This window comes from Podarcis muralis, chromosome 3 (genome assembly GCF_964188315.1).
Source record: "Podarcis muralis chromosome 3, rPodMur119.hap1.1, whole genome shotgun sequence".
Lineage (NCBI taxonomy): Eukaryota > Metazoa > Chordata > Lepidosauria > Squamata > Lacertidae > Podarcis > Podarcis muralis.
This window is the reverse complement of record NC_135657.1, coordinates 49,451,215-49,475,063: the sequence shown is the minus strand read 5'-3', so window position 1 is coordinate 49,475,063 and position 23,849 is coordinate 49,451,215. Positions and strand designations below refer to the sequence as shown.

General features: G+C 43.7%; 1 protein-coding gene across 2 annotated transcripts in view; it reads right to left on the bottom strand.

Moving 5' to 3' along the window:
• FRMD1 (FERM domain containing 1) overlaps positions 1–3,134 on the bottom strand; it is a 55,163-nt gene extending 52,029 nt beyond the window's left edge. Inside the window, exon 1 of one of the 2 annotated variants that reach the window (XM_028723923.2) lies at positions 2,786–3,134. The gene's annotated coding sequence lies outside the window, so the exon portion shown is untranslated. The remainder of the gene's footprint in view (positions 1–2,785) is intronic. The other variant, XM_028723922.2, reaches the window with a different exon arrangement.
• Positions 3,135–23,849: the final 20,715 nt, after the last annotated feature.

Below are 23,849 nucleotides of genomic sequence, written 5' to 3'. Positions count from 1 at the left end.
AGCTTCTGTGCAGGTATCTGGAGCCAGATCCCAAGGGAAGGTTCCAAGTCTTTGGTTGCTGTTGTTTTTTAATGAGATAAAATTATGGTGAAGATTATCTCTCTTTTGCATAGCTGCAGCCCAGTTTCCTAAACTGCAGGAGGAAGTGAACCACGAAATTTTCGCATCACTAGAAATGAAGCACAGTTATATGTGCACCCCTGCCCTCTTCTACACTTTGGCATTTGTGAGCTCGGTGCAACAAGACCAGCACCAGGTGCTGGAGTTGCCAGGAGGCTGGGGAAGAGCACTCACCATCTTTGCCTTCCCCAGCACTCACCTTTACCTGAGGGTAGTTGAGAGAGCCAATTGTAAATCATCTAGCCTGGTGAGAAGACCTACCCCACTCCCTCTGCACTGTATGACTTTCATTTTGCTCTCTATTTATATATTAAACTCAGATTATATCCTGGTAATATTGGTTTATTCTATATTCATTGATTTGGCTGTATTTGAATTTATTGCTGTTTTGTATACTGTACTGGTCTTCTCTCTCTCTCTCTCTCTCTCTCTCTCTCTCCCCCCCCTCCCTCACACACACACACACAGACATTTTTCATTTTGATAACTGGATGTTAGTTGCAAATCACTTTGGGCACAGTTCACTGTGAAAAAGCAGAATACAGTCATACCTCATGTTACGTTTGCTTCATGTTATGTTTTTTCAGGTTGTGTCCTGAGGCGACCCGGAAGTACTGGAAAGGGTTACTTCCAGGTTTCGCTGCTCGCGCATGCGCAGAAGTGCTAAATTGTGCTTCACGCATGCGCACAAGAACAAAATGGTGCTGCGCAGATACGGCGCTTCAGGTTGTGGGCTTTTCATGTCGCGAACGGGCCTCCGGAATGGATCCCGTTTGCAACCAGAGGTACCACTGTATAAAAAAAACTAAACTAATGACTTGTTGAGAAAGTGGATTACTAGGCCATACCAGGTGGGGATATCATTTCTGAATGTTCTCCTTTGCAAAACAACAACAACAACAACAACAACAACAACAACAACAACAACAACAACATGTAGTAAACCAGAAATCCAGTAAAAAGGTTTTTTTTTGTAGCCCTACCCAGGGCTTTTAAAAGAAAATATGGGTCAACGTTCGACAGAATGACACCCCATCTGAAGTCTAAAATAGTATAGTCCAGAATCCCATCACCTCTGTCTCCCTACCACCTCATTTGGCATAATGGGTACAGTCATAAATACGAATAGCAACCTCATTCTCAGAGTGCTGATCTGTAGAAGGCAAAAAGGGGACCATCCATGCACAAGTGCGGGGGATCAGCTGAGGAACCCCAACTTTTTCAGGAAGTACAAAAAACTTTAGAGTGGGAATGAGGGGGGTGAGAACCAAAAACAGCCCAATCTCCACTGAACGTACTCAATGCTCAGTCAATGCTGATTGGCTGATGTGGGAAAACACAAACACAGTAGGATGGAAGAGGGCATGGCTGGCTGGAATCTAGAACAAGAGAACTTCCCGTTGCAACATTTTGTTGCAAGTTTCCATTGTGGCCCTTATTTCAGACTGCCCAAACCTCTGTCGGTGATATTAATGATGGAAGAATAGTTGAGCAGATGAGTCAGAACTATTTCATATCACAATCAAAAATTTTCTTACATGGGTCAAGGCGGAAAATACACACACCTTTGTGTGTGAATATCATTCCACTGTTTGCTGTGCTACCTAGACCTGTTAGGAAGATGCTGCTTCCAGGAAGGTGTAAAGATGGCAAAACAAGTACTCCTCACATACCATTGCCCCAATATCATGTAGGAAAAATGTGTGCAATGCAGTCTGCAAATACAGGCCCTGACAGTTTCAGAACTGCAAAGAGGACCCTCTGTTAAAAACACCCTTCTTTGGTTTTAAACAAATTCCCTTGAAAAGTATGAATTCCTGGAACACGTGAAATTCTAAAGAGTTTTTTTCTTTCATTAAAAAAAAGTCACTTCCTTTATTGATCTGGACAAGTGAGGAAGTTTGGCATAATTGAAAAGTTTAAATATTTAGATTGAACCAAAATGAACAGACAAGAACGGTTGCAAGAGTGTTGTCTACTCTAAGTGACCTATATTCGACCACACAAGAAAACAAAGCGACAGAAAAACAGAGAGTGGGGGGAGAAGGGGGAGGAATTACTCCAAGGTTGTGTTCGAAATTCATTCATTCACATTAGTGATACAGTCGACATCTAAATTAATTGGATCAGAACGCTCAGGCGGATTCATTAAGCCTGGAAATCAGATCAAAGTCTGCACGCGAAATTAAACAATACTCTTCGGAAAGGGAGCCCGAAGGGACTCTCCTACCCAGCTGATCTTTTCGTGTGTGCAGAGCTAAGGAGTGCTAGGAAAGGCAATAATGATTCTAGGCTGCGCAGCGGGGGTATGCAAGAAGTGAAAATGCAAGAATACTCCTAGGGAGCCCGGCGCCTGTTAAACCTGCTGCGCGTTACGCTGCTCTGAAAATTAGCACCGCGCAAAAAACATCTGGGGACATAAAGCGAAGCAAATGCAAGAGAAGGCGCCAAAACAGCAGATAAATAGATCAATCGCGTAAGCAAATTAAGGATCCATCTCAACAGCATAACTCCAGCCTGTCGCCATCGCCGGATAAAGAAACTTGTGTCAGGTGTGGAGGTGGTGGGGAGAGGTTAGATGTGCAGGTTGGGGATCCGACATAACAAGCAGTACTTCATATTTTATTGGTCAACCAAATACAGTTTATCGCCAAGTAGTACTTACAGCTAGGTTCTGCTTGCAGCAAGCAGCAAACGCGAGGAGGAAAGACTGTTGGGTCCGGATCCTGACAAGTGCAGCGCGGCTCCTTCACAGTTCAGTCAGATTCACCAGCCTCCCTCCACCACCACGCCAGAAAGAGGCGCCTAACAGAAGACGGAAATTAGGAACCCGGAGCTTGCCTTTCGAATAACTCGCCCCCTGGGAAGAAGGGGCAGCGGGGCAGCCGAGCCCTGCCTTGCGAAGAGCCCGCCAATCCCCAGCGCCTCCTCCCACGACCCCGCCCCCTGAGGTCGCTTTCGGATCCTTCCCAGCGCGGCTGCTTGTAAACAGTGCGAGAGAGACGCTTTGTCGCCTTCTCAATGGAAGCCCACGTGGAGAGGCGGGGCGCCGAGCGCGTAGGAGGAACCCGGCGGGCGGCGGGGGCGGCGGAAACGGAGCAGCCGCCCATTTCCCATCGCTGCGATGCGATTGGCCGAGCCAGGAGACGCCCTTTTCACTGATCGGTGGCACACTCAGGTAGTGATCCTTCACTAGGGCGGCGCCCCCATAGCTATCCCACTTAATATCCAAGTTGGTGACCATCATTGCCTCTTGTGGGAGCAAATGCCATAGTTTAACCACAGCGACTTTGTTAAGATACATTATTTTGCCTACCCTGAATCTTCCAACATTGAGCGCCAGTGGATAACCATGAGTTATAGTAGAGGGAGAAAAACTCTGCCCAGTCTGCTTTCTCCCATGCTTTACACCTCTTACTCACCTATTCTTGAAACCAAAAAGCCTCAAATGTTGTAACTTTGCCTCCTGGTGCTTCAAGACAAGTGGTCATGGATAATGGGAGGTGTAGTCCAAAAACAACTGGAGACCAAACTTTGGGAAACTTTGCTATACTTCTTCCAAGCACTGAAACGTTTTGCTTGATGCAATGTTATATAACCTCCTTGCACAGGAATCATAATGAATGCTCAGTAGATAGCCAATGTCATCTAGGCTGCCTCTGTAATCTTTGTGCCAACGTATCAGCTCGAGGAACAGGTTGTATGGCAGTGGCCTAAGAATTTGTTGTGATATTGCTTGCAGAAAGTTTTTGGGGAGGCCTTATGGCATCCCATCAATCAATTGTTAATCTGGAATTGGTGCTCTTACACAATAAACCTGCTAGACACGGAACATCGACATATGACAGGCAGTGGACAGTACTTTTCCAAACCAGACAAACTGGGAATTGGTAGCATGAAACACTTTGGGAGATGCAATAGGTCTTGGCTTTCCTGGATTATATGAGATGAAAAAGAGTTCGTAACATGAGCCTGAAATGCTATAAATTCAAGGAGTCACACAATGCTCATCTGTAATTTATACCTGTTTAGATCTGGTGGACCTCAGTCATTTTCTTCCAAAGGTTCCTTTTCTACATTTACTGTGTTTAGCAACCAGAGGATATAATTTATTTCCTGTGGCATCCGGGAATTTCATAAATGAATCATGTGTTAATCTAACCACACCTTGGGGGAGAGGTGTGGTCTAGCTTGCTATAGCGACAACTGTCTTAGTAGGAGATCTGTATTGTAATATATGGGCTCTTAGGAACGCGGGTGGTGCTTTGGTCTAAACCACCAAGCCTCTTGGGCTTGCCAATCATAAGGTTGGCAGTTCTAATCCATGCGACGAAACGCTGGCTCCCTCAGTGGAATTCGACTGGACTTAACCACCCAGGAGTCCTTTACCTTTACCTTTTACATATGCTCTCTTAGCAATGGACACCAATTTTTCTATGGCTTGCCATTTCTTCAGCTGTATATTAGAGATGACTACATTTCAAGTGGAAGATGTTATTATTACAGGTGTCATTAAAGGGGTAGCCATTGTGAAATTGCAATTAAAACAAACTGTAATTAAAGCACTGATGAAAAAAGTCATCATAGAATCATAGAATCATAGAGTTGGAAGAGACCACAAGGGCCATCGAGTCCAACCCCCTGCCAAGCAGGAAACACCATCAGAGCACTCCTGACATATGGTTGTCAAGCCTCTGCTTAAAGACCTCCAAAGACGGAGACTCCACCACACTCCTTGGCAGCAAATTCCACTGTCGAACAGCTCTTACTGTCAGGAAGTTCTTCCTAATGTTTAGGTGGAATCTTCTTTCTTGTAGTTTGGATCCATTGCTCCGTGTCCGCTTCTCTGGAGCAGCAGAAAACAACCTTTCTCCCTCCTCTATGTGACATCCTTTTATATCATATTGAACAGTGTTGCCAGTTAGCCTGAATTCATAGGCAATATTGGTCTTCTATACTTTTGAAAAACATGGCCACTATTGCCTATGGAGTCATACCATGAATTATAACCAAATTTCAAAAAGTGTGATTTATCTTGGAATCATGCCCTACAGACATCCAGCATGGTTATGGTCTTGAACAGCTCCCATTCATTTCAACAGAGCTTATGCAGGAGAACATCCTGGTGGATGGTGCTGTTTGGGTCAGATCTGTCTGCCTCCCATTTTGTGGTGCTCCAAATCTACTTCATCTCATGTGATGATAAGTGAGATTAAAGAAGTATATATTGTATTTGTATTATTATTTAGAGAAGTACATTATCATCATCAGATTCAGGGAAAATGTTTACATTTTACATGTTTTTGGCATTGAAAGACAATGGAGCGGGCCTCCGGGGGTGAAATCAAACTGTTGCACTAGCAGCACCAAAGTGACCTCCTGGGGCACAAGCCTGGGCATTGTGTATGGAGGTCCTGGGCTGCCCAGACGCCTCGCTGGTGTGGACCAAAGGGAAGCAGAGCAATATGTTTGGCACCAGCTTGGCTGCAGGAGTTGCCAGAAGGAAGTGTACAAAGCACCATCCAACCGTCTTAGGGACTCCGCTCTGGATTGGTGTAGGGTTTGCTCCTTAGCCTTTTCTTCTCCCCAAGAAGAAATTGTACTTGCAGAACAGGTTATTGGTGCAGGGGTGGAGGCAGGATAGAGTAAGGTAACTTCAGAACAGGGGCTAGGTTTCGAAAGTTTGAGCAACATGGCACTATGCTGAAAGAGATACAAAAAGGAACCCCTGCTTCTTTTCATGCTGAATTAGCTGCACATCAGACAGATGGTGGCAAGCACAGCTCTATAGCTCTGGATATTAAAAGCAGACACACATTAAAAACCCATGACTTCCCCCCAAGAATCCTGGGCACTGTAGTTTGTTAAGGATGCTGGAAATGGTAGCTCGGGGGGGGGGGGAATTACAGATCTCAGGGTTTTGGGGGGGGGAGTCCTATGCTTTGAATATGTGCTGAATATGCTTTAAATTGGGCTTTCTCAAACTCGGTCCTCCAGATGTTTTTGGCCTACAACTCCCATGATTCCTAGCTAGCAGGACCAGTCATCAGGGATGATGGGAATTGTAGTCTCAAAACATCTGGAGAGCCGAGTTTGAGGAAGCCTGCTTTAAATGTATAATGTGAATCTTTATCAGAAGTGGTACGCCTCTGAATGCCTGTTGCTGAGGATCACATGCAGGAGAGTGCTACAGTGGTACCTTGGGTTAAGAACTTAATTTGTTCTGGAGGTCCGTTCTTAACCTGAAACTGTTCTTAACTTGAGGTACCACTTTAGCTAATGGGGCCTACTGCTGCTGCTGCGCCGCCAGAGCACGATTTCTGTTCTCATCCTGAAGCAAAGTTCTTAAACTGAGGTACTATTTCTGAGTTAGCAGAGTCTGTAGCCTGCTGCTGCTGCGCCGCCAGAGCACGATTTCTGTTCTCATCCTGAAGCAAAGTTCTTAAACTGAGGTACTATTTCTGAGTTAGCGGAGTCTGTAGCCTGAAGCGTCTGTAACCCGAGGTACCACTGTACTGCTCTCATGGCCTGCTTGTGGGTTTCCCATAGGCATCTGGTTGGCACTGTGAGAACAGAACAGTGGCCTAGGTGGGATTTTTGTCTGATACAGCAGGGATGTCCTTAAAAAGCAATCCCTGTGCCCATTGCTGTAAATTACTCCTTTGCACCAGGGAAGGCCTACCACCCTCACTGTCTACATACCCTCCAACATTTATCTACTAAAAACAGGGATGTCCCATTCCATAATTCTACTGTTTATACCCCACACATCTTACTGGGTTGCCCCAGCCACCCTGAGCAGTTTTCAACATATATAAAAACATAACAAAACATTAAAACTAAACTTCCTCATACAGGATTGCTTTCGGATGGCTCGGGGATCAGAAAACTCCATACCCTTCAACATTTATCCAATGAAAATAGGGACGTCCTAAGGAAAAGTGGGACATTCTGGGATCAAATCAGATGGCTTCTCTAATTCAGGTATGTCCCTGGAAAACTTGGAGGGTCTGTGTCTACCGACCATAGCTGTTTGAAGATACATATAAAGTTTTTGTTTGTAACATAGAACTATTCCTGGTGACGGCAGACTTTTCCCTTGATGGTGTCATAGCCCATAAAATAGCGTCTTCACTATAATCTTTTGCCAACTGCTAACACTTATTCAGTAGAAACAATGAGAATTTCCCTGCTGAGGTTTCTGAAAGCTCTGGCCTGTTCCAGCCAAGACAGGATGACTCAGAAGTAAGAAATCTGGGGCATTTGTCCTCCACGAATTTTGTAAACAGAGGACCAACAGGAGGTATGCTCTGGGAATCAATAGGAAAAAATAACTCAAAAGGAATAATAGGTCATTCATTCAAGAAACTTAATCTTGATGGTGATAGAAAAGGGCACAGACAGCACAATCCTATACATGCTTACTCAGAAGAAAGTCTCATTGCTTTCAATGGGTCTTACTCCCAGGTAAGTTTGCACAGGATAGTGTATAGCCTTAATAGCTGACATAGCTGAAAATAATTTCCCACTTAAAAATATTATTCACTGGTTATATGGACTATCATTACCATCAAACTGCATGACGATGCTCAGAATTGGAAAAGAATTTCACCTGGTGGGATTCAGCTTTTACACAGAGTTGACCTAATGAAATTAATTTACTTAACAATGGGTCTGACCTAGGTTAATAATAAAAATAATAAGTTATCTTGGTAAGTTTAAAACAGATGAATAATTTATTCTCGTAAAGTACATCAGCAATGAATTTTGTTAATCAAAATAAGTAAATAGTGTGTTTACAGAAATGCCATAAGCAATGAAAGCAATTTACACTAGGCAAACCTTATTAAAAAATCTATATTTTAAATTTGAGACTAAGGACACATCTAGGCAGTTGCTATTTTACAGTGGGATTCAATCACACACCCACAAATTTAGGTTGTGCAATTACAGTTGATTTGGAGTTCTTCTGGAAAAAACCCACTTCCTCCCAAAGTTGAACTTCTTGGAATAAGGAAAACAATGGCAAAATCCACTGGAAAGTGTGGGATTACATTTATTTGGCACAGATTTACCGTATCTAACCCGCCTGCAAACAAATCAGAATGAATGCTCAATAAACAGGTCACTGGGAAGTGACCTAATGATGTTCTGGTTGCAGCGATGAATGAATGAATGCTTACTGTTTTATTTTTTGGCAGGGGGATCCTGCAATTAAATCAGTGGTCCCCAAACAACACATATGAGCAATAGTTGAGAGAGCTAGGTATGGTTAGCCTGGAGAAGAGAAGACTGAAAGCCATTTTCAAAGATCTGAAGGGATGTCATGTGGAAGATGGAGTGGTTGTCTTCTGCTCGATAAGGTAGGACCCAAACCAATGTGTGATTTTTTTGGTTTTTGCTGTTGTTAGGTGTTTTCCTCCTATTTGTCTTACATTCTTTTATGACTGAGAGCTGTTTTGAACTTTTTCTGGAAGAAAAGTAGGAGGGGGGAAAGCACGTTAAGTTAAAACAATGAATAACGAGTCTAGGCTGTATGCCATCAAAGCCCCTATCCATCAATTACAATTTACATGGGAAATTCACGGAAAGGGAATGCAGAAGAGGTTGACTGTATTGAATTAAAATATTCAAGTTAAACATGGCCTTGTTTTTGTCCTGAGACTTGTTTATAGAGCATGGCCTTGAGTAGTGGCCAAATTGCCTATTACTGGTTTGTGACTGACACTGCTGTAATGAGCTGGAAGGCACCAAAATACCTCTCTCAGACTAAAAGAGTTTTAATTGTAGAGCAATATATGGAATTACACTGATGAGCTTCTGAAATCATGCTGAAATTATGGTTTCAGTTTATAGGGAATGCCCCCTGGATGTGTTGGCCTAAACTCGGAGCTAATTCACATTCCCACTTTTCGGAATGCCATCCACTTGCTTCATTTCAGCCCAAATTCAACAATTCATGAAGTAAATACGGTCATCTAAATACCAATTTGTCATGTGCAAAAAACAGATTTTTAGTCATGCCGCTGCAAATCTCCCTAATGTGATTTGAAGACATAATGCTACATTTCTCTCCATTCTTGTGATATTTGAATCACATGGCTTGAACAGTTTAATCCAGGGTTATGCGGAGTATGTTAGCGTTGAAACACTAACAGGAGCTGAACTGAATAATGAATTCCCGCTAAAGGAGCACACTGTACGTGAGGGGTTTTTTAAAAAGAAATTTTCACGAGGTGGGTATGTGTGTGGAATAAACTCAAAGGGGCATCCTGCAAATCATGCAAAAAGGCATTTTTAATCTTCATTTGATATTGTTAAATGCAGATTTAAATAAAATAACAGGTGGGTGTCCTGCCCACATCTAACACAAATCCCAGCTATGTCCATGCCTGTGTGTTCAATCTTGAGCAAGTAGTGTTCCAAATTAGTTTGATTAAAGCGGGTAAAGGTAACACTGTGGTCTAAACAACTGAGCCTCTTAGGCTTGCTGATCAGAAAGTCGGCAGTTCGAATCCCCGCGATGGAGTGAGCTCCCGTTGCTCTGTCCCAGCTTCTGCCAACCTAGAAGTTCAAAAGCATGCCAGTGCAAGTAGATAAATAGGTACCGCTGTGGCGGGAAGGTAAACAGTGTTTCTGTGCACTCTGGTTTCTGTCACGGTGTACTGTTGTGCCAGAAGCGGTTTAGTCCTGCTGGCCACATGACCTGAAAAGCTGTCTGTGGACAAACACCGGCTCCCTTGGCCTGAAAGCGAGATGAGCACTGCAACCCCATAGTCGCCTTTGACTGGATTTAACTGTCCAGGGGTCCCTTACCTTTACCTTTTACCTTGATTAAATCAGGAATTGAAGAAGCACTACATTCTTGATTTAGTAAACACATTTCAATTTGTTGCCCTTGATTGTCTGCCCTCCCCATCCCCTCCCAGCAGAATTTATTCAGAATTGCATTCTGGGAGCAGAATAGAATAGAGGCTCTGAAAGATACAATCTTGGGAAGCAGCCTTGCCTACTAGTCCCTTGCCTATTTAAGCTGAAAGAAGAGAGTTGGTGCTCAGAGCGGAGGAATTGAGAGAGCACATCAGGAGGCAGACGTGACTAAAACCAGCTCTACATGGGCAAATCCTTGAAACAAAAGCAATTGGCTGGAAGCAATTGTCTCAGCAGAAACTGCCATTTACAAATTCCTCTTCATTTCTCTGTTTCTCAGCAAGCCAGAGTGAGATGGGATCAAGTCTTCAGGTCCCAGCCTTTTCAAAAAATGTTGCTTAGAGGCAAATGACATGAAAGTTTTCTCCCTGAAAAGCAAGGGGAGGAGGCACTGCACACAGCAGAGGAAGATTCTTAAAAACAACAAAAACAGCGTCACAATTTGGCATTTTCCCACCATATAAAAATGTAATTAATATAAAAACCTTCATGTATTTGCATAAATCCTTCCCAAGAATCATTCCACAATGCTGGGGAGTTGACTTTAATTACAGAAGGGATTTATTTTGTTCCTTGTGTAAAACCCATCAGCCCAATTAAGAATGTTTTACTGATGTCTGATTCTGCCTGCTTCATTGCTCGCTGGAGTCCATCAATGGGAAATGAAATAAAAATGAAGTGTGAAACAGTTTGGTCCTGTGCCCAGAAGAATTTTATGGTGAGACTGAGAGCTGATTCTTAAGCTATGATTTAGCAGCCCTTTTCCAGTTTGCCAGACTATAAGTGCAACAAATGGGAAGTTCTGCTGTTCGTGTAAGACCCATAAGATCCTCTGCCTTGAATGCAACATGTTTTCTCCAGAACTCAAACTATTCTACATTTTAGTTACATTTTTCATTTGTATTGTCATAGATCTAGGGTACCAGAGTCTGTTAATGAATGGCAGAAATTAATAGATGGTAGTTTAGATAATATTTGGGATAGGAAGGGAAAATACAAGCTGCAGAACTGGCCCGGCCATGAAATTCCTGGGTTAGTTTGTGCAAACCAGCCTGGCTAGGCTAGCTAAGTGCAGAGCCATTAAGGAACAATGGGCAGTCAGTACTGGACAATTAAAGCCAATTGGCAATGCAAAAAGCTATTCTTCCCTGCTCAAGTTGACAGGAGATTTGGAAGGTTGCCAAGGTGATGGGGGAGCATGATGTCACAGGAAAAATGTGTCCTTTTTGAAATCTAAAGGTGTTCTGGGAACAAGGCAGAACTCCATGTGGCGCTGGCTGGAGGAGGCAGCCCCGAGAGATCAGGAGCCATAACTGATTGCTGCTATAACCAAGCAAGTATTAGAAATAACCCCAGAATTGGCCTTACTAAACATCTTCCAAGACAATAATGCCCACTTACACCACAAAGAACTCATAACCCACCTACTTTTAGCAGCCAGAAACATCATAACCAGACACTAGAGAGACCTGTCAGGAGTAAGCATGGACCAATGGTACCAAATAGTATGGGAAACAGCCTTACTAGAAAAATTAACCAATAAACTGAAACTGACACGGGGACAAATAGAAGAAGACACATACACAGCCCAACAAGACAATGAAAAAAATCCACCAACAGCATACAAATCGATATGGCTAACCTGATCCAAAACACCCACCCACCCCACTCACACATGAAAAGAAAGACCACCACAGCCAACCACAAATGAACAACCACACCCTAGGCCAACCCCAACCTCTCTCACCACCAAAGAAACACAAGTGAACAGCAGAGAACCTGCGCAAGCAACGCTGGCACAAAACCGCACATATATTAAGTAAAATAGAAACATCGCCAACCGACCCCACCCATCTTTCTTTCCCTCCACCTCTTTCCCCCTTTTCTTCCTAATGTCTCAACAAACGAAACCGAATTGTAAAAAAATGTTACATGAAGAGAAAAAAAATAAGAGAGAGAGACATTGCATATACTTTTGTAAATCAAGAAAATCTTTAATAAAAATACATTTTAAAAAACCTGATTGCTGCTTTGGATACAAACTTGCTAAATGAGAGGAGCAAAGGGGACACTCTTAAGGTGTAATGTTCTATGCTCCCTCCATTGAAAGCTTTAGCTGTAAATATATGTAAAATAAACCATATTTCTTAAAGGCATTAGCTTCCACTGTACCTCGATTTTTGCAATAGCACAACCCTGGGTAAGCGCCTGGAACCCCTTGGGATCTTGCTAATGCTCAGCAGAGATTGGGAGTGGTGCGCAACCTTCGTAACAGTATTTCATCCTTCCGCCAAGGAACCCAGAGCAGTGTTTTAGCTTCAAAACAACTATGTGGGGTAGGTTAGGCTGACAGGGAGTGACTTCAACAAGGCCCTCCAGCCTTGCAACTGACTGGGGATTTGGACCCGGGTTTTCAGCACTGAAACCCATGAAGCCAAATACTCTGCTCAGGCCAATCGTGTGCAGTTACTAATGGAGTCAAGTGGTTCTTTGCCTGATCAAGAGAGCCATTGAAATAGTGCGTGGTTTCTTGACTGACAAGGAACCCAAGAATTCTCAACCCCTCCCTGTTTGTACCATCATTAGTCAGGATGGAAGAAGGAAGTTCTGGGGGGAGGGAAACCTGCCTGGTTCCAAGGCAAAGGTAGGAGAAGTTGCTGGTTAATTTCATTTTGGGAAGCAAGCTGTAGTTTAGATTTGCGTCTAGGTTGGAGGGCAGCCACACAGATGATGGGGCTCAGGGGTGAACCTGAAACAAGAGGTTTGGATTACACAGAAGGGGGCAACTAAACAATAGGAATAAGTTCCTGATGGGACGAGCTGCTCAACAGTGGAATAAGCTGCCTCAGGAAGTGGTGGATTCTCCATTAGAAGTTTTAAAATAGAGGTTGGACCTATGGATGTTGTAAACATGGCTCTCCATCAACAAAGGGTTAAACTAGAAAACCAACTTGTCCCCCTTCCAACTCTCCAATTCCACCATACTCATGAAAAGATTTCTCCATACTTTGCCTTCAAATTCAGCGAATCTTCTATTTTGCTGTCTAAACAGTCTCTCTGCTACCCCACTGACTGCTACTGTTTGTCACCCTCCTCTATTGCCGTCTTCTCCTCTAGCTGGAAAAAATGAGAGGCTGGCTTTGAGCTCCTGGCCTGCTTACCACCTAGTAGGCTGGAACCTTTGCTCTTTATGCACCTGGGATGCTTGAGCAGGTGGGAGGTGTTTTTATTTTTTTGTGGAGCAGACAGGAGGGAGAAATTAAAGCTCTGGTTACCCACACAAGCTGTGCAGGCCTGATCTAGTGTGGTTTTCTTTGTTGATCTTCATGTGGCTGATTTTCTGTGGTGTTATTGTTTTGTTCTAAATGTTCTACCCTTGAGTATTTTATTAGAAAGGTGGGTTTTTTTTTTATTGCAAACAAGTTAAAAGCTGCCTCTAGACAGATTGCTCCTAGTGCTAATACTCATTGCTCTTCCTGCAGCAAGAAAAAAGAATGGAAGCAGATCAGGGAAAACACACAAGGACAATGAACATGTGGACACCCTGTAAAATATAAGTATCCAAAGTAATAAACAATAGGCTATTTGTCAACTTAGAACTGGAGACCATAACTAACACATGTGGTGGACCTGTGCTGTGGCTAAGGCTATGGGGATTGGTTGATTTCAATTCTTTTGATTCCTCACTTTTCCAATCTTAAATTCAGTTATTTACATTTCTGCATATATTGTGATTTTATTTAAAAAACCTTAATGAAAATTCATCAACATTTTCGTGCAAATTTCTCCTAATGAACATTTTCACTACTATATTAATATAAGCATTTTAATAAACATTGTCTGTTTGGAGAACCGCATCGCAGAATTCAGAAGTGTAAGAATTCCAAAGGATGGCTATGTTTCAGTTCTCATTGTTTCAAAAACTAAGAATTTGATAGATTTGCCTTTAAATGTGAGATGAAACACATTTCTCCCCCAACTCAAGCTCTCGTTTAGCATGTAGATCATGTACCCCCATTGGTTTGATCGTTTCTATCTCCCATTAACACTTCGTAGTGCTTCTGAAAATGATGTTGGAAGACCAAGTTACATGTGGATCTTACCAGGATGCAATAGTACAAATGATTGTACAGTGGAGGAAAACAGGTTGTGTGAATCTACCCCTAATTGCCTTAATTAAAACTGAGCTGTCAAGGCAAAGGGTCACACTGTTCCCAGCCTGCAACTCACTGCTTGAATGTGTTGACATATCAGCTAGTGGTGCTTTTCACTTTAAAGGGTTTCAGAGGATTAACTCACCTTGTTAAGTTATAAAATTTTATGTCTGCTTGTAAAGGGAGAAAAATAATGATGGCAGTTATTTTTTAAACACCAAAAAATGGACCGGACCACCAATACTCTTGCAAATTAGGAATGTGGCTCTAAAAATCTAATCTCTGCAGGGGATCAACTTGTAGCCTTTCATCTCCAAAATGGAACGAAGCACATCGACTCATTGAGCCCAGAAAAGTGCAGGTAGGGCAACAAGAAAGCTTTGTGTGATAAAATGTGAATTTGCGTGCTTAAGTATTTGGCGGTGGTTGAGTGTTTCAAACTGTCTTCACTACAACATAAATAATCCCATCAATTTTGAAGAGAATGCAAGGTTAACTCTCTTGCTACCCTGTAATTTATCATACTGATATATCAGAAAGAGCTCAGTTAGGGTCACCAAAGTTGTATCAACAGGTTGTTATTTTTCAGGATCCCTTAAGCCAGGGATCAGCAAACTTTTTCAGCAGGGGGCTGTCCACTGTCCCTCAGACCTTGTGGGGGGCTGGACTATATTTTTTTGGGGGAAATGAACGAATTAAATAAAAGGACACATTCTACTCATGTAAAAACACCTGGCAGGCCCCACAAATAACCCAGAGATGCATTTTAAATAAAAGTACACATTCTACTCATGTAAAAACACGCTGATTCCCGGACCATCCTCAGGCCGGATTTAGAAGGTGATTGGGCCGGATCCGGCCCCTGGGCCTTAGTTTGACTACCCATGCCTTAAGAAATCAAAGAAGATTTCCCTACTACTTTTTTCATCCTTTAGCCTAACACTGAACTGATTCTCCAAGTGCGGATCCTTATGCAACCAAAATGGCACCATCCATGGACAAGGAAGAGGTACCAGGAGGCTTGAGGCAACCCCAAGGTTTGCAGAAGCAGGAAAAAACAAAGGCAGAGAACTCAGAACAGTGAGTTTAGACCAGCCCGTCAAGTGTGTTATGCTATGAGGTGGTCGTCTGCCTTCTTTATTAAAACCCAGTTCTGTTTCCTTATTTCCCTGGCCTCTCTCAGGATTGCTGGTTGTCTGTAGCACCACCTGTAGGAATTTATGGGGAGCTTAATTATTAACAGCATGATTCTTTGAGAGGAAATGGGAAGCCCATCCACCACAAGGCAGATGACTAGTTTTCTGAAAGAAATTGCACAAAAGTGGGGAGGGGGAGGAGGAACGGGGCCATTTGGCAGATCTTTGTTTTTGCTTCTCCCCCCCCCCCGCCCCCCCCCCCCCACAATGCTGTGAGTGTTCAATTTAAAGTTGCTGGAGTGGAACACCTTGCAGACACACTTTTCAGACAAACCAGCCTATGCTTGTTTATTTGGAAATATTTTTATTTTAGCTATTTATTTATACAGTCTATCGCATCCACATATTGACCAGGCTGAGCCTTGCTGATCTTCAGCAAAGCTACTGCACAAGGTGTCTTAAACTGAAACCATGCCCAGAGAATAAAGTCCCAGTAAGATTGAAGAGGCTTGCTCCATGGGGGCAGGAGCTGGATTTTTCTGACTTTGGTGACTTTCGGGGGAATTTGGGACTGCGTTCTAGAAACTCATGGCCCTCCCTATACGTAAACTGAACTCCCAATGTCTTTATATGCAAAATCCACACCTGTGCATGCCTTTCTCAGTAATCTTCCCTGGCAACAGCTACAGGCATGTGTGCATGTGTCTGTGACAGATTTTTGAAATATTCCCAAACCAGTTCACTATGCTAACATTCCCTTGGCTCCACAAGCCACCTTGTCAAGTAGAAAACTGGCATGTGACAAGAAACTCAAAGTTTGGATGTGTCTCAAAAGAAATCTGCCACATCCTTTGTTTATTGTACTCGCCTCCCTTTCGCCTTGCTCTTTCTATTGTCTCCCCACTGTTTACATTTAGATTGTAAATCCCACTGGAGAGGGGCTTTTGCTTATGCCACCCAGTAAGCAATTTGTCACATGTTTGGTTGAGGGAAAACAGAAGAGAAGTCATCTAGGCCAGGAAAGCATATAACCACCAGCTTCAGAAGGGGCCTGAGAGACCTGTTGGGGCAGCTCCTTCCCTGCACCTTCCCAGGGTCTACTTAAAACCTGTTTGCCCCAAGGGAAGTGTGGAAGGCCAGGGAGTGTGTGCCCTCAGCTCATGCCATCACCTCCTGAGAGGAAGCCTATCAGTCACCTGAGAGGATTCTGCTTTTTAGACCAGCTGTTTCTTTTAGTACAGTGGTACCTCGGGTTACAGACGCTTCAGGTTACAGACAGTTCAGGTTACAGACTCCGCTAACCCAGAAATAGTACCCCGGGTTAAGAACTTTACTTCAGGATGAGAACAGAAATTGTGCGGCGGCAGCGGGAGGCCCCATTAGCTAAAGTGGTACCTCAGGTTAAGAACACTTTCAGGTTAAGAACGGACCTCCAGAACGAATTAAGTTCTTAACCCGAGGTACCACTGTATTGTAAAATCGTAAACCACCTTGAGTGCCTTGGTAGAGAGACAGTATAAAAATAACATCATTAAATAAACAAATTGCACCATCAGTAGAGGTCACACTAGACTGATAACAACCATGTTACATGCTCCACACTTCTTCAAGTGAGGAGAAACTGTGGGGGCGGCATACCCTGCTTTTAACTTTCCTTGGGCGAAAGAGCATTAGAGTGTGTGGTTTTTTAAAAAATAATAATATGTGGTTTGGATGCCGGTAGTGCTGTGGGTTAAACCACAGAGCCTAGGGCTTGCCGATCAGAAAGTTGGCAGTTCGAATCCCTGCTACGGGGTAAGTTCCTGTTGCTCGGTCCCTGCTCCTGCCAACCTAGCAGTTCGAAAGCACAAAGTGCAAGTAGATAAATAGGTACCACTCTGGTGGGAAGGTAAACGGCTTTTCCATGCGCTGCTCTGGTTTCTCCAGAACCGGCTTAGTCACGCTGGCCTCATGACCCAGAAGCTGTACGCTTGCTCCTTCGGCCAATAAAGCGAGATGAGTGCCACAACCCCAGAGTCATCTGCAACTGGACCTAATGGTCAGGGGTTCCTTTACCTTTACCTTTAATATGTGGTTTATCTGAAAATATACAAGTAGAAGCTTGTGTGTGATCGTGCCATGCAACAGATCTGCTTTCAAACATCAGATCTTCAGACACAGATATGGCATCTTCAAGGTGACTTCAGCTGACAGGTAATGTTCTCCTCCTCCTTTACAGAGGAAGATTGCCCAGTCATTGTAACAACCATGACCATACTGTTGACCTGTATCTGAGGTAGGACAAAGCCTTTTTCATACTCCGTGTTTATGAATGAATGCACTTTTTAGAACAAATATCAGTGTCATTTTTTTTAATGCTGAGGTGCATTCAAACATCATGTATGAATCATTCCCAGGGCATATGCTTCAGAAGAAATGAAGAGCTGATTGGCTAAATACCTTATGAGTTGGGGTGGGGGATTGAAGCAAAAGTTGTGCTGAATAGTTTCCAGGGAAGACTATAGAGAGCCAGACAGAACAATTTATTTAACAAAATTCATATGGCAACTTGATTGTAGAAAAACCTAAGCAATTTCAGTAATTAGCAGTATATATATTAAAAATATTTTTTAAAATGGGAGCACCTGCATGTCTGATCCACCTACTCAGAACCCAACATGGTATTTTACAGCTCACATTTTTCCCAGTGTAATCTTGTGCTAAAATTCTCACCCTTCTTACCACCAGGAATTCAGCTATGATGGATGATTTCTAGAAAACACACACATATCTATGAACCCCCTCCATGCTTTGGTAGCTATTGCCTCCCCACTCGAGGCTATTGTTGTGAGCCACCCACAGCCCCCTGCTCAAAGTCACTGAACAATTTCCAAGTGCCATTTGAGCCCTTCGCTTAGTTTGCATACATGGCATTACATCACCTCACAAAGCATCTATCACTCAAGCTCCACACAATGGGAAGGGGTTGTCCATTCTCAATTTGGGGTTAATAGTTGCCAAGGGAATGCTTCATTCCAGCGTCAGCTGCTTATGCCCGGAGCATGCTGTTTGGAGTGGGCCAGGAGCAGGCCATGGGAAAATTCATGCATACTTTAGGAGACTGAAAGCAAGCCTGCTTTCTCCAAAACAACACACGGTGCACAATAGGGCCTCTGCAAAAGTGCCAGGCCTTCAAGTTGGGGAGAGGAGGGCCAAAGCTCACAGGGTTCCCCTCCTGCTAGTTCTGCCCGTGCAATATTTCAATACAATGTGATATTTTTGGTATCTATACAAAACATGAACACAGACAGAAGTGGGTTAGAACAGTTGTTCTTGCATGTCGTTCTGACCAATGCTCAAAGATAGCTGTCACTGAAAGTATCTTTGTCGAACGGTTAATACTTAACAAACACCCGAGATGAGCAAAGCTCTGAAACCCTTCAGAACGGGAACTACGAGGTATTTTTCTCCTTCCTCTCCTATCTCTGTGGGCAGCTCAGCATCTTAACTAGGAGTAGCACAGCATCCTCTGGCTTAGAAGGCCCCGTTTCACTCTAAACCCATCTATTTACTGACAGAGAAGGCACAGAACATATGGCATTTCTTAAGCAACACTTGCTGTTGTGGAAAATTGGTTGTATTTTTTTTTTTAATGCTACCAGGCAGCAATGTGAGCATGTGTACATATGCATGTCTCCTCCAGCTTTTGGCTCTTCACACAAACAGACAAAACAGACAAACTGGGGAAATAGCTAGGTTCCACACACACACAGCTTTTTGCTATTGTTTGCTTCAGTTCAAGAAAAAAAGAAGAGAGCCTAACCTTTAGTTAAAGTGAGTGTGAGACAGTAAATAGTAACATTGCAAGCCAAGAGGTCTTTAAAGGCCAGAATCAAGACAATGGCACTTTGAAATTCACGGGATTTGTTGTGGGGAACACCTCCATTCAAATCCCTCATATCTTGATCTCAAGTGTATTGTTCTTGTTAACAGCAGGCAGTGTACAGTAGTACCTCCGTTTACAAACTTAATTCATTCCAGAGGTCTGTTCTTAACCCGAAACCATTCTTAATCTGAGGCGCGCTTTTGCTAATGGGGCCTCCTGCTGCTGCCACCGCCGTGCGACTTCTGCTCACATCCTGGGGCAAAGTTCGCTACCTGGAACGCCTACTTCCGGGTTAGCGGAGCTCGTAACCAAAAGTGTTTGTAAGGAGGACAGTACATAATCCAAGGTTCCACTGTACTCTGTGAGCTTTCCATTTCAGATGTTCAGACTATGGCAGGTTAGCCACGTTCTCTACTTTGCAGAGGACAGCTCTCTTTTTAACAGTGTCCTCTTCTAAGTGGCTGGTGCCGCCCATTGGGGCTGGAGGGGTAGAACGTGTGGAGTTTGACAGGAGGTGGATCTGTAGCTAATGAAAGGCAGAGCCAAGTTATTCTTCCTTTGTCCCCATCCAAGCTGAAATGGTTTTAAGTAAGGAGGTAGGAAAGTGAGGGCTGGTTGAGGTTGGTGGGGCAGTGACCCGGTAACCCCAATGGACCATTCTCCATTGCAAACCAAGTGTTTCTACCCTGGCTCCAATCTGACATTACAGTTGTCTCCATTGAAGAGGCATCACCACCCTGGCAGAAGCTTGGAGCCCGGAGATTTCCCCATAGACCTATCCCCACATGCAGCAAACTGCATGCATACAACTGCACCCGAGAATCAAGGAACGCGTGGAAAGGTGGAGTCAGAACAGTTGTAGAACAGTTAAACTGGAGGCCACAAATCCGAAACCACAACAGGATATAAGCTTCTGTGCTGCATGTAATTGTATGTCTTGCCTGCAGCCATAGGGTGTGGCTGGAGTCGGGAGAAATGCTTGGACAAGATGGGGGTCGAATGGCTAAGAAGCACAATTCAGATCTGTGCCTGTCAAACAAGGAGGGACATAAAAATACATGTAACGGTTAAGCCAAGCTCTAAGTACCGGTGTCGGGTTGAAATTAAAGTGCATTCCTTTTGGGGACGTAAAGCTGGCTGAACTTCCATGGCCACACTATTAAAAATAGAAGGAGGAACTGTAATTTCTAAACCACTAAATGATCTTGGCTCCGGAGTGTGTACAGGAGGGCAGCTACATATTGATTTGTTGTGCACTAAAAAGATGGAGATTGCAATGTTAGTATTGTTAGTATTTGCATTGTTTAAACAGAAGTGCAGCAGGATAAGACAGGCAGGATAATAATTGCTGAGATTTAGGGGCAGGTTGATATTTTTGTCCTAGTCTACATTCTTGTGAGTCCATGGGACTCCTCTGCTATTGAGTGAACGGGCTTCATTTTGTTATAGGATTGGAGTATCAAACCCACTGCTTTGTTCATTTAATGGTGCTAGTCAAACCTGATAAGCATCCTTTTTATTAAAGGTTGACTAAGGAGTTGACTGCACTGTCATAGAAACAAGTAGCTAGTGATGCTTCCAGAAGAAAGGGGCAGGCTTTCCTCCCCTCACCTAACTGCAGGTAACGCCATCTTAAGTGTGGGAGAATAATAGGCCAGGGGTCAGTCTTTGCCGAATCTCATCCAGAGCTGGGTAGAGTCTTCCCTCTGTGCTGAACCCAAAGCTATGACTTTAGGACTCCCCTCCACCCCAAAACTTAACTGAAGAGTGTTGTTGCAGTATTAGTGCTATGATTCCTTATTAAGCTCCGCCTGTGTGTGTGTGTGTGTGTAAATAAAACTATATATCTAAACAACAACAGTCCCCAGTAACCTTCATTCCAAGGAAACCAAACATTAGGTGGTATCACCACCACCATCATCGCCAGCTAGCCTTCACCAGAAGGTGCTAGGGAGAGTTACAGCAATATAAAATACAGCATTAAAAGCAGCTGAAAACAAATTATAATCACAACTAGAGTGGGTCCTTAAAATATCTATCTTGGGTGTGTAAGGTGATGGTATAGAGGTGCTTCTTCAACATATGGTGAAAGTTGTACAGTGAAGGTGCCAGATGCACCTATGTGAAGAGGGAATTCCACAATTTAGCGGCTGCCACGGGAAATGCCCTCTTCTGGGTCACCACCCCCTGAGCTTCTGAGAGTGGTGGAATGACCAGAACGTCTGTTTGCTGATCCTAACACCTGAGGAGGTCTGTAGGGAAGCCACTATGGTCACTGATCCCAACTTGCTCAACAACACTTACACCTGTAGCCAGGTCCTGGGTGCCACTCAATATTAGGTCCAGGGTTAGGTCACCCCTCTAGTCAGTTCCATGACTAACTGTTCTGGCGAGCAGTTATTTAAGGCATCTAGAAATGTTACCTCTTTGTCCTGACTGGGATGCATAAGTAGCCATTCTGTGTGAGGTTAGTTGAAGCCATCCATAGCTACAACATTTCTTCTTTTGGATGCTTCCTTGATTTCATTCCTCACCTCAAGATCTCAAGAACATACTTATGAAGAAACTCATGCAGAGCTGACACGGACAAGCAAATGACTGATCTGTACCTCCTGAGGATTGACAAGCATTTATAAAGCCAGAGAGTGGGTGCTAATGCTGATGTCACCCTTGGCCTCTTTCTAGACTTGCAGAAACCTTGCAGACTTTGCAAAATTAGCAATTATTTGCAAATGTAGATGCATTTTATGTGCCACAGATCCACAATTTTCGTAGCAGAAAATGTGTGTCACCGTAATGCATATTTACAGTTTTTATTTTAAAAACAAACTGTGCACAGTCCTGCCGATACAGGGGGAATTTACGGAAACTTTGTCAGCCTGGACTGTTACCGTAATTGCATTATTCTATATAATCTTCTATAGCATCGCATGCTGCCCACTGTCAGAGATCAAATCCACATTATTGTGAATGTTGATCTATTTTTGCCTCAACAAGGCCATCTGTGTATCCTTGTCATTTCCTACATTCTGAATTTGCTCATAAACCTGGAATGTTTCTCTCCCCTCTCCACCTCTGTTGAACAGATTGCCCTGCCTTTGCCAAGACGTGGGACTATAATCAATGTTTTGAAGCAAAGTACTATTTCACAATGCTTTTTAAATGAACAACTGTTTCACAAATATTTACCTTTCTCTGAAGTGTCATAGCTGTTAAATCCAAAAAGCTCGAAGCACTGTGGTAGAATACAAAGGACAAGACGGTTATTGGAAAAATAGTAGTGGGAGCTTATTTGTATTACTAACATTGATGCAATAAAGAATAGTTGCAGTCATAAATGTGAAACAATGCCGTCTGTTGTCTCATAGAAAAAAAGACTTGGAGCAAGCCACAAAGACTTGGAAATAAGCCACAAACTAGATGTGTCCTGCAGCTTCTTCTTAGGAAAGGTGAATGTACGTGTGGGAGAGAGCCAGAAAATCTATTTTATTTTCTCCAGTGTTTTGCTACACAACGTTTTGTGGGTTTTTCTTTTCTCCCCTCACCCAGCCCCTTTTAAATTGCCTTTTAACACCAATAACTTCTTCAGGTATTCAAGCCTCCTCCTTGCAATTAACACTTGGCTGATGCAGATGGTTTGCTTCCTATCCCAAATCCTCTCAGGAATGATAAGAAAAACAAACCTCTTGGCATTGTGTCCCCGGATACCACAATGGGGGAAGTCACGTTATGACAAAGTCTCTGAACCAGATTGGCAGCATCTTACCAGGAAGGAAGGAACTGCATGGCAAGGCCCGGAGCCCTCCCCATTTCATGGGTAATAAAACACATGGACACCAATATTTTGGGTTAATCGGAGAATTAAGGCCTCAACTTTATTGGTTACAGATTGAGCTGTATAGGCGTAGGCACTGGAACTGAACCGACTATATCTGACTCCTGCCAACCATGCAGGTAGTCTCATAAGGGTGAGCCACCAGTAGGGGAAGCCCTGTAGATGTACATCAACTGAGAGCTCCCCCAGGGTCCCTGATGGGGTCGTGGCATGGCCCTAGCCATCACACAGGCTTCGGACAGGATCCACACACCCAGATCCCTTTAACGGAATACATTTAAAGTGGAGAGGCAGGTGAAGGCCACAACCTCCCTTCCCATAAACCAGGTTTACCAATGCCTAACCGCCAAACCTTGCAAAGTTGTGACGATTGCTACAAGGCAGGCAAAAGCCACATGGCTGCTCCCGGTCAACTGGATTGGTCAGCCGTGGGGCGTGACACAGCTGGGATTCCCGGTGATGCGGGCGGCGTCACCACGCCTCTGCTGTACATGGGGAGTGCATGTGGCCCGCCTGCAATCTCACCCCCCTGGGAAGGGGGGTGGCCTTCTCTGCTGAAGCCAAGGCCTAATCCTCATCATTGAGGGAACAAACCACAGCCTAGGCTGCACCAATTCCATTTGCTTACACGGCAGAGGGCTTTTCCACATTTACCTTTTGCCCCACTCTTTGCAGGCTCAGCTCCATGCTAAAAAGACCTCCCAACGCTTGAATACATGGAACTAGCATATATGATGGAAAAGATCTTAGACTGTTCAACCCAAAAGTTCAAAAGGGAATGGGAAATCTATAGAGAATATTTAAAAGAA